Source organism: Triticum aestivum, chromosome 7B (genome assembly GCF_018294505.1).
Source record: "Triticum aestivum cultivar Chinese Spring chromosome 7B, IWGSC CS RefSeq v2.1, whole genome shotgun sequence".
Classification (NCBI taxonomy): Eukaryota; Viridiplantae; Streptophyta; class Magnoliopsida; order Poales; family Poaceae; genus Triticum; species Triticum aestivum.
Window position 1 is genome coordinate 193,465,484 of NC_057813.1, and position 7,294 is coordinate 193,472,777.

General features: G+C 47.9%; 2 long non-coding RNA genes across 2 annotated transcripts; one reads left to right on the forward strand and one right to left on the reverse strand.

Moving 5' to 3' along the window:
• Positions 1 to 216: 216 nt before the first annotated feature.
• Positions 217 to 4,774, reverse strand: LOC123156790 (uncharacterized). The gene is made up of 2 exons (XR_006478407.1): positions 4,557 to 4,774; positions 217 to 551 (listed from the first exon to the last, which is right to left on the reverse strand). It is a non-coding gene; the product is annotated as an uncharacterized lncRNA (long non-coding RNA).
• Positions 2,829 to 3,453, forward strand: LOC123156789 (uncharacterized). The gene is made up of 3 exons (XR_006478406.1): positions 2,829 to 2,861; positions 2,970 to 3,031; positions 3,120 to 3,453. It is a non-coding gene; the product is annotated as an uncharacterized lncRNA (long non-coding RNA).
• Positions 4,775 to 7,294: the final 2,520 nt, after the last annotated feature.

A 7,294-nucleotide genomic window follows, 5' to 3' on the forward strand; every position in this document is an offset into this window, starting at 1 on the left:
AGTCAGGCCCAACAAGATTGATTAATGGCCAAGGAATGAGGTTACTAGAATGTATCACAAGGAACAAAGGAAGCAACCCGTAAAGGACAATCGTGCCAAAGCAACACTAATTCTGCACTGCATTCTAACAATTCTTCTCTCTAAAATTCAACAGCATGAAAAGATCTGCACACCAACACTATGCACTGCATTTTATAGCAAAATGGTAGCCACCAATTATTAACAGTTACTTTCACCACTGAGCATTTTATATCAGCAACTCACATTATCCGGGAGAAGCATAGTAACCATCGGAACACCAAAACGGACACGCACTCAGCCTCTACACAAACTGAGCACAAGCATCATATCCACTCTTAGATACGTAGTAGAGGAAGCCATGATTAGATGACCAACCACAAACCAAATCCTAGAAATTGCATCGGCGTGATGGCCATGGGAACACAAAGCAACATAAGGGTGTTGAAGAAAAAAGAAAGCCAATCAGGTCATATGGACAAAAATGCACTATGAAAGTCATTGTTTTCCAGAGTATTTTATTTTCTTCTCTCCTGTAATATTCAAACAGCCAAGTAAGATCTCTCAGTGAACAAAATGCAGAACAAAGGTGCTGACTAAATAAGTGGAAAAAGTCCATGGCTCTTTAGTCTTTAGATTATGTCACAGACTGACAAGGACCCGTGAGTTGCAGCTAACCAAAAACTTTAAAAAAATGTAGATAAATCAAGATTCAGTTGAACCATTGTGAATTTGCTATCAAGTAAACGAGACCTATAAACCATTGCCAGATTGCAAACAAATACGGCTTTGCTAAAACCAATAGCGGATTGCTCAAAGATAAATAAATGACACTTCATACAAGCAGACCAAGGTAAACATAAGATTAATCAAACGGTGTCAATACAGGGTGACCGCCATAGAATGCACAGTCTGAACACTGCGTGATAATTACATGAGAATCCCCAACAGCAGCCCCAAAAATGCAGCTGTGCCCAAAAAAACTGCTTTTTAAGTCACTTGGGGGTCAAATAAAACGCCTCCAACAGCAGCGCTACAGGTATATGGTGCCCAAAAAAATTTAGGTCGTGCCCAAAAAATTGCTACAAGTGATGCAAATATACATCACCACTAACAGCTGCCCGAAAACCAAAAGGGCTGCGGCGGGAACCCCAACCACCCAAAAGGAAACTTCACCCCACAGCTGCCGTCACGCCCAATTCCGACCGCCCTACGCCAATGGAGTCATACGAAGCAAGCCTTACCCCTGCACAGTGCAATGCAGAGGGACTGCGTCGAACCCATGACCTCTTGGCACAAGTGGGCAGATCCTCCCCACTGCGCCAGACAGTCAAAAGATCATATAAACTCAATGGACCCAAAAATATCCTAAATCAAAAGGGAAGCAGCAATATCTCTACTCCTATAAAAAGCTGAGTTGGTGGTGATGGTGTGTCTGCCATCCTGCGTTTATGACCGTCGGATCTGCATCTAACGCACACGAAGCACTCCGTGGCAAATTTGCACAAAAACCCCCATTACTTCGTCACACATCTGCAGCAAACCCCATTTCTCCCAAACAATCCAGTATGTGCCCCAAGTGACCCGACCATCCCATGGAAATAGCGGAACCACCCGCCGGCAAGATTGGAATCGATCTAGCACGGCGGCCGCTGTCGGCGCCATCCACCTCACCATCCCCTCCCCCCTCGCCCGTCTGCTCCGAGGCTGACCTCGCCAAGGACGTCGCTGTCGCCGTCCGCCGACGCCCTCCTGCTTCCTCCTCTGTGGCCTCAGTCCCTCCGCCTATTATCGCCATCACCCCCTTCCTGTTTGTCATCCCCTTCACGCCGCCGGTTGCGCCCGTGGCCCCAACGCCCCTCCTGCCTCATCCCTTAGTTGCTGCAGCAGGCACGCCACCAATATGAGCTTTCTCTCTCTGATTCATAGAATGGCTGAACTGACCACGTGAGCTGTTGCCTCTTTGATTCGTAGATTGCTGAATTTCCCATTTGGTCTCTGGCCATTATGGTTTGTAGTTTGCAAAATTGCCCATTATCGCTTATTCTGTAACCTACCTGCAGCCTTTTGTTTTAAAGCATAAGTGAAATGTATGTAAGTACAGAATTTATTTAAGATTCCAAAGGCACTCAAGACAGTATAAGCTACCATATGGGCAGTGTCTATGAGTTGGAATTGTGTGGCAATTTTCTTTTTCCAGAGAAGCAGCTTATTTCTGTGCGAATTCCACTTAACCATGCAATGTTGTCAAATTGATTGTGTTTTTTTTTGTAATGATGTAACCAACTCCAGCACACTGTTGTTTTCTGTAAGTTATACATATTCAACTATGTAGTTAAATTATTTTACCAATAACTTGTGCAGATAATTATCTTCTCTAATAGTGCATTGAGGTTTATGAAATTGTGGGGTCTCATTATTACTGTCGCTAGAACATCTTATGGGGTTTCCTTTATTTATGCACTGGATCAGGGCAAGGAGGAGGTTTGGCTTATGAATTTTATGTATGATGTATTTGACCTTGGGAACATGCAATCGATCATTTTTCATAAGGTTTTCTTGATTGAATACTCTGTTTTTAAGGCGTCTGTGAAGCGTCGCTTAGGCGACGCCTTAGCGTCGGGGCGCCCTCCGATGGCAAGGCGTCGAACCTGCCTTACACATCGTCGTAAAGCGTCCGCTTTAGATCCTAGGGCGTCTGAATCGTCCGCCTAGGCGCGTAGGGCGGCGCCTTGGGCCAGATCGGACGCCATGGGCTGCACCAGGCGGGAAAGAGTGGCCCACGCGGGAAGCTTTCATGGGCTTTCGCTGGAAATATTGGGCTCGCGCGCGAGTGCGAACAGGTATAAGGCGAAGGGCGGGACAGAGAGGATCGAACCAACCATCCAATCCACCCGATAGGGTTTCCTTCTCTCCTCTCTGACCTTTGGCGGCGGCTCCTTCCTCTACAGCTCCGATCTGTGCCCCTCCTCGCCGGGCTCAGCTCTCCCTCCAACTCTGGCGCAACAGCAAGGTGTGGCTCCCGTTCTCATCTCACTTCTACCCTGGCCTCTGAATTTTCTTCTACCCCTCCTAGTACTTTGTTTCTTCCTGCATTGAAGGTAGATCTGTAGATGTGCTTGGCTGCTTGCCTGCTCCTCCTCTGCATCTGTTTGCTCCCAAATCTGCTTCTCCATCCACAAGGCAGCAACCCCACCATCGCTTCTCTCCTTCCCCATGCTTGTCTGCTTGCTCTAGTGATTTGGCTCTTCTCTCTTTGACGGTTGATTGGGTCTTTTCTCAGTGTTGCTGCAGCAGCGAGGTGTCCCTGCTCTGATGGATCCTAGGAGAAGAGCTACATCAGATGATCCAGTTTGGAAGTATGGGTTCTGGCCAGATTTAGAGAGGAAAGATTTACTCCAGTGTACATTGTGTGGCAAGATAGTCCATGCTGGAGTGAGATGGCTGAAGCAGCACCTTTCTGGGGGTTGTAGTGATGCAGATATGTGTCCCGAGGCATCTATGGAGATTAGGATAGAGATGCGCAAATCCTTAAACACTAGAAAGTTTAAAGCTATGGAGCGATATATTGATGAGAAGGATGAAGCTGAAGTTCAAAGGCGCCGTTCTGTCATATACAGAAGATGATTTGAGGCCTATGATTTGGCAACAACTAATTATGTTACTGTTAGTTGTTAAATTTCCTAAATGGCTGCCATCTGTTATATATGTATGTACAATTTATGATGTCAATGCTAGTAGTTAAATCTCCTAATTGGCTGCCATCTATTATATATGTATGTGTATAAGGCGTCGCCTCGCCTTATGCCTTACCGCTTAGGCAGTGAGGCGCCCTAAAAATGAGAATCCCCAACAGCAGCCCTAAAAATGCAGCTGTGCCCAAAAAAACTGCTTTTTAAGTCACTTGGGGGTCAAATAAAACACCTCCAACAGCAGCGCTACAGGTATATGGTGCCCAAAAAAAATTTAGGTCGTGCCCAAAAAATTGCTACAAGTGATGCAAATATACATCACCACTAACAGCTGCCCGAAAACCAAAAGGGCTGCGGCGGGAACCCCAACCACCCAAAGTGAAACTTCACCTCACAGCTGCCGTCGCGCCCAATTCCGACCGCCCTACGCCAATGGAGTCATACGAAGCAAGCCTTACCCCTGCACAGTGCAATGCAGAGGGACTGCGTCGAACCCATGACCTCTTGGCACAAGTGGGCAGATCCTCCCCACTGCGCCAGACAGTCAAAAGATCATATAAACTCAATGGACCCAAAAATATCTCAAATCAAACGGGAAGCAGCAATATTAGAAGTTTAACTAAGTGCACATTGTTCTATTTGACAACAGAGGTCTAATTGATAAAATGAATCAAAGCTATCAAATTATTCTTTCATGCCAAAAAAAATTGAGGCGGAAGAGATTGGCACATACTGCACGATGTTTGAAACTACCAGATATGCAATGAGATGACTGCACAGTATGGCCATAGCACGAAGGTTAGATCCCAGGACAGACAGAGGAGAAAGGAGAGAGCAGGGACTCACCTAAGTAGTGGTAGCCGAGGAGGCAGTCGTGGGAGACCGGCGCTGAGATTACGGGGTGATAACCCCATTGTCTCATCGGCGCTGGAAGCAAGGTGGTGAATCACCGTCATCCGAGACCGCGGCAACGACCACCAGTCATGGAAACGAGAGCTGCGGGTCTATGTGCACGTGACGCCATGACCAACTTGTTCACACGTCAAGATTAGTTGCTGCCAAACATCCTGGATAACGGGAGAGATAAATAAGGAACATGTTCTTGATGGTTAGAACCTGAATCTAAACTATGCTGAGTTAGGGCAACTCCAACACGGATCACCAAATCGCCACTAAATGTCCGGACTGGACTGTTAGGACATTTTTTACCATATCACGTCGGTCACCAAATTTTTCCAGACCGGTCCAGATGTCGGAAATCCCACAAACCGGAACCAAACATAGGGGAGGTTTGCAGGCGTCCTGACGTTCGCCGCGTCAGACTCCTACACGCCCGACCGTCCCAAGAACCCCACCCGGAGCACGCGGATTTGGACATTCCCACAACTGTTTAAGCGGGAAAGCCCACCCTTTCCCACTGCCTCCAACCCAATTGCCAACACCCCCCCCTCCCCATTCCCACCGTTCAGTCATCCGCCACCGCGATGGAGCCGGAGGACCCCGAGCGTGGTGACCGCCCGCAAGGCCGCGTTTGCGGAGCGCAACACCCGCCCCCACAGGGCGAATAAGAAGGCGGGGGGTTCGTCGACGGACGGTCAAAGTGCGCCGCCACCCTGGTGTCGTCCGGGCAATCGACACCGTGGCCATCACAGTTGAAGCCGCTCTACTACTACGCCTCCCAGCACCTCGTTCTGCAGCAATCACCACACAACAGTCCACGTCCTCCTTCACCTCCGGCCATCGAGTCTCACCATCGACATCAACACCAACTACGCCTTCACGGAGTCGCAGTCACGGGAGCTTGTCCGATCACGGATGGTGGCTGTGGACTGCTCGTCCGTCGATGTCCAATCAATGTTTGCCGGAATGCCTCGTCCAAGTGGGACAACGGTAGCCGACGAGGCGATGATGAACATTACCCACGACGAAAGCGGCTAAGAAGACGAACAAGTGGATGACTCCTAGCTGTAGAAACAACCACAGTTGAACACCCAACAGACGTGCACCCAACAGCTGGACATGGATCCGGATGAGCAGTGGGCGCCGGGTGTCAACCCAAAGAAGAAGCAAAGGGACTAAATTTCTCCCCAGAGGATGAACTGTTGTGTGAGGCATTGGTTGGCCACTAGTAACGGAGTGTGGCATTTTGGCAGAGCGTGCATATTTGGTTTCACGAGCAAAAGCACTACAATCCCTACCACAAGGAAGTGATCCATCAACGCAATTCAAAATCGCTCAACCATCAACGGTACAACATTCAAAGAGGGTGTCAACAAGTTTTGCGGCTTTTACAATCAAGTGAAAACCCAATGGCCAAGTAGCGCAGCAATCCAAGATCTCGTAAGTTTTGTGCCTTGTTGCTCTATGTGTTGGTCATTTCATTGATTTGCTCAATGTTGAACTTGTTGACCATCCATTGTCTTCCTTTGCTAGGTCGTGTGTGCACATTATATCACAAGATGGAGAAGAAGCACTTCATCTATATGCATTGTTGGTTGAAGTTGAATAGGGAAAGAAAGTGGACCGCCTTGATTGCCAATTCCGTCAACGCCATGCTCAATGAAGATGAAGGTGGTGATCCAACCGTTCCAACACAAGATGGCTTGCTTCGGCCAAGAAGGTGATTAGGAACCAGGGAAGGAAGTGGGAGGAGAAAGAGAAGGGAGAAGGGGCGGCGGCCAAGATGACGAAGAAGTTTGAGGGCATCATGACGAAGGAGGAGGCAAGTGTCGCCCGCAATGAGGTGAAGGAGGGAAATAAGGGGGAGAGGTTTGGCATCTTCATGGAGATGCAAGACAAGAAGCTCAAGCTCCAAGAGAAGAAGCTTGAGATCAAGGCCGCTTCGGAGGACTCCAAAATGTTGTTCCTGAAAACGTCTGACTTGGATTCCGATGCGGCAAAGATTATCCAAACCGTGTGAGCATAGTGAAGCGCTTCGCGCAAAGTGAGGAGGCCGGACCAGCCAAAGAACGTTGGACTTGGATTCCGATGCGGCGAAGATTATCCAAACCTACCGTGTGAGCATAGTGAAGCGCTTCGCGCAAAGTGAGGAGGCCGGACCAGCCAAAGAGTGAGGTCTTTGCCACGGACAGTCGGACTAGCAACTTTTTGAAGATCCGGTGCTTTTTGCTTGTGATTGCATATGTTTGCAACTATTAAACGTATGCTTAAATTGGTATTGATCTAGATATGCATGTCAAATGGAGGAGGCCGAACCAGTGGCGGACATTTGGTGATTGTGGTTGGATGGTCTCCACCCCTATCCCTGTCCATGGACATTTGGTGAGGCCTGTTCTGGTGATCCGCGTTGGAGATGCCCTTAGTGAGCCATTACCATATCTAAAAGCAGGTGTTTGAGTGTCCATCTAAGAGCACCAAATATATATGTAAATACCAACAGAAGATAAGCTACTCTCTAGTATTATATGAATCTATGAACTGCACTGTAGGAATCTCAGAAACACCTATAGCATATCTATGACTAAATTTAAATAGATAAACCACAACCGAAGACCAAACATTGATGCTATTGTTCTTATCCCAAATTGATTGCTATCAAACAGTAGCATAGAATATCTCTCTCC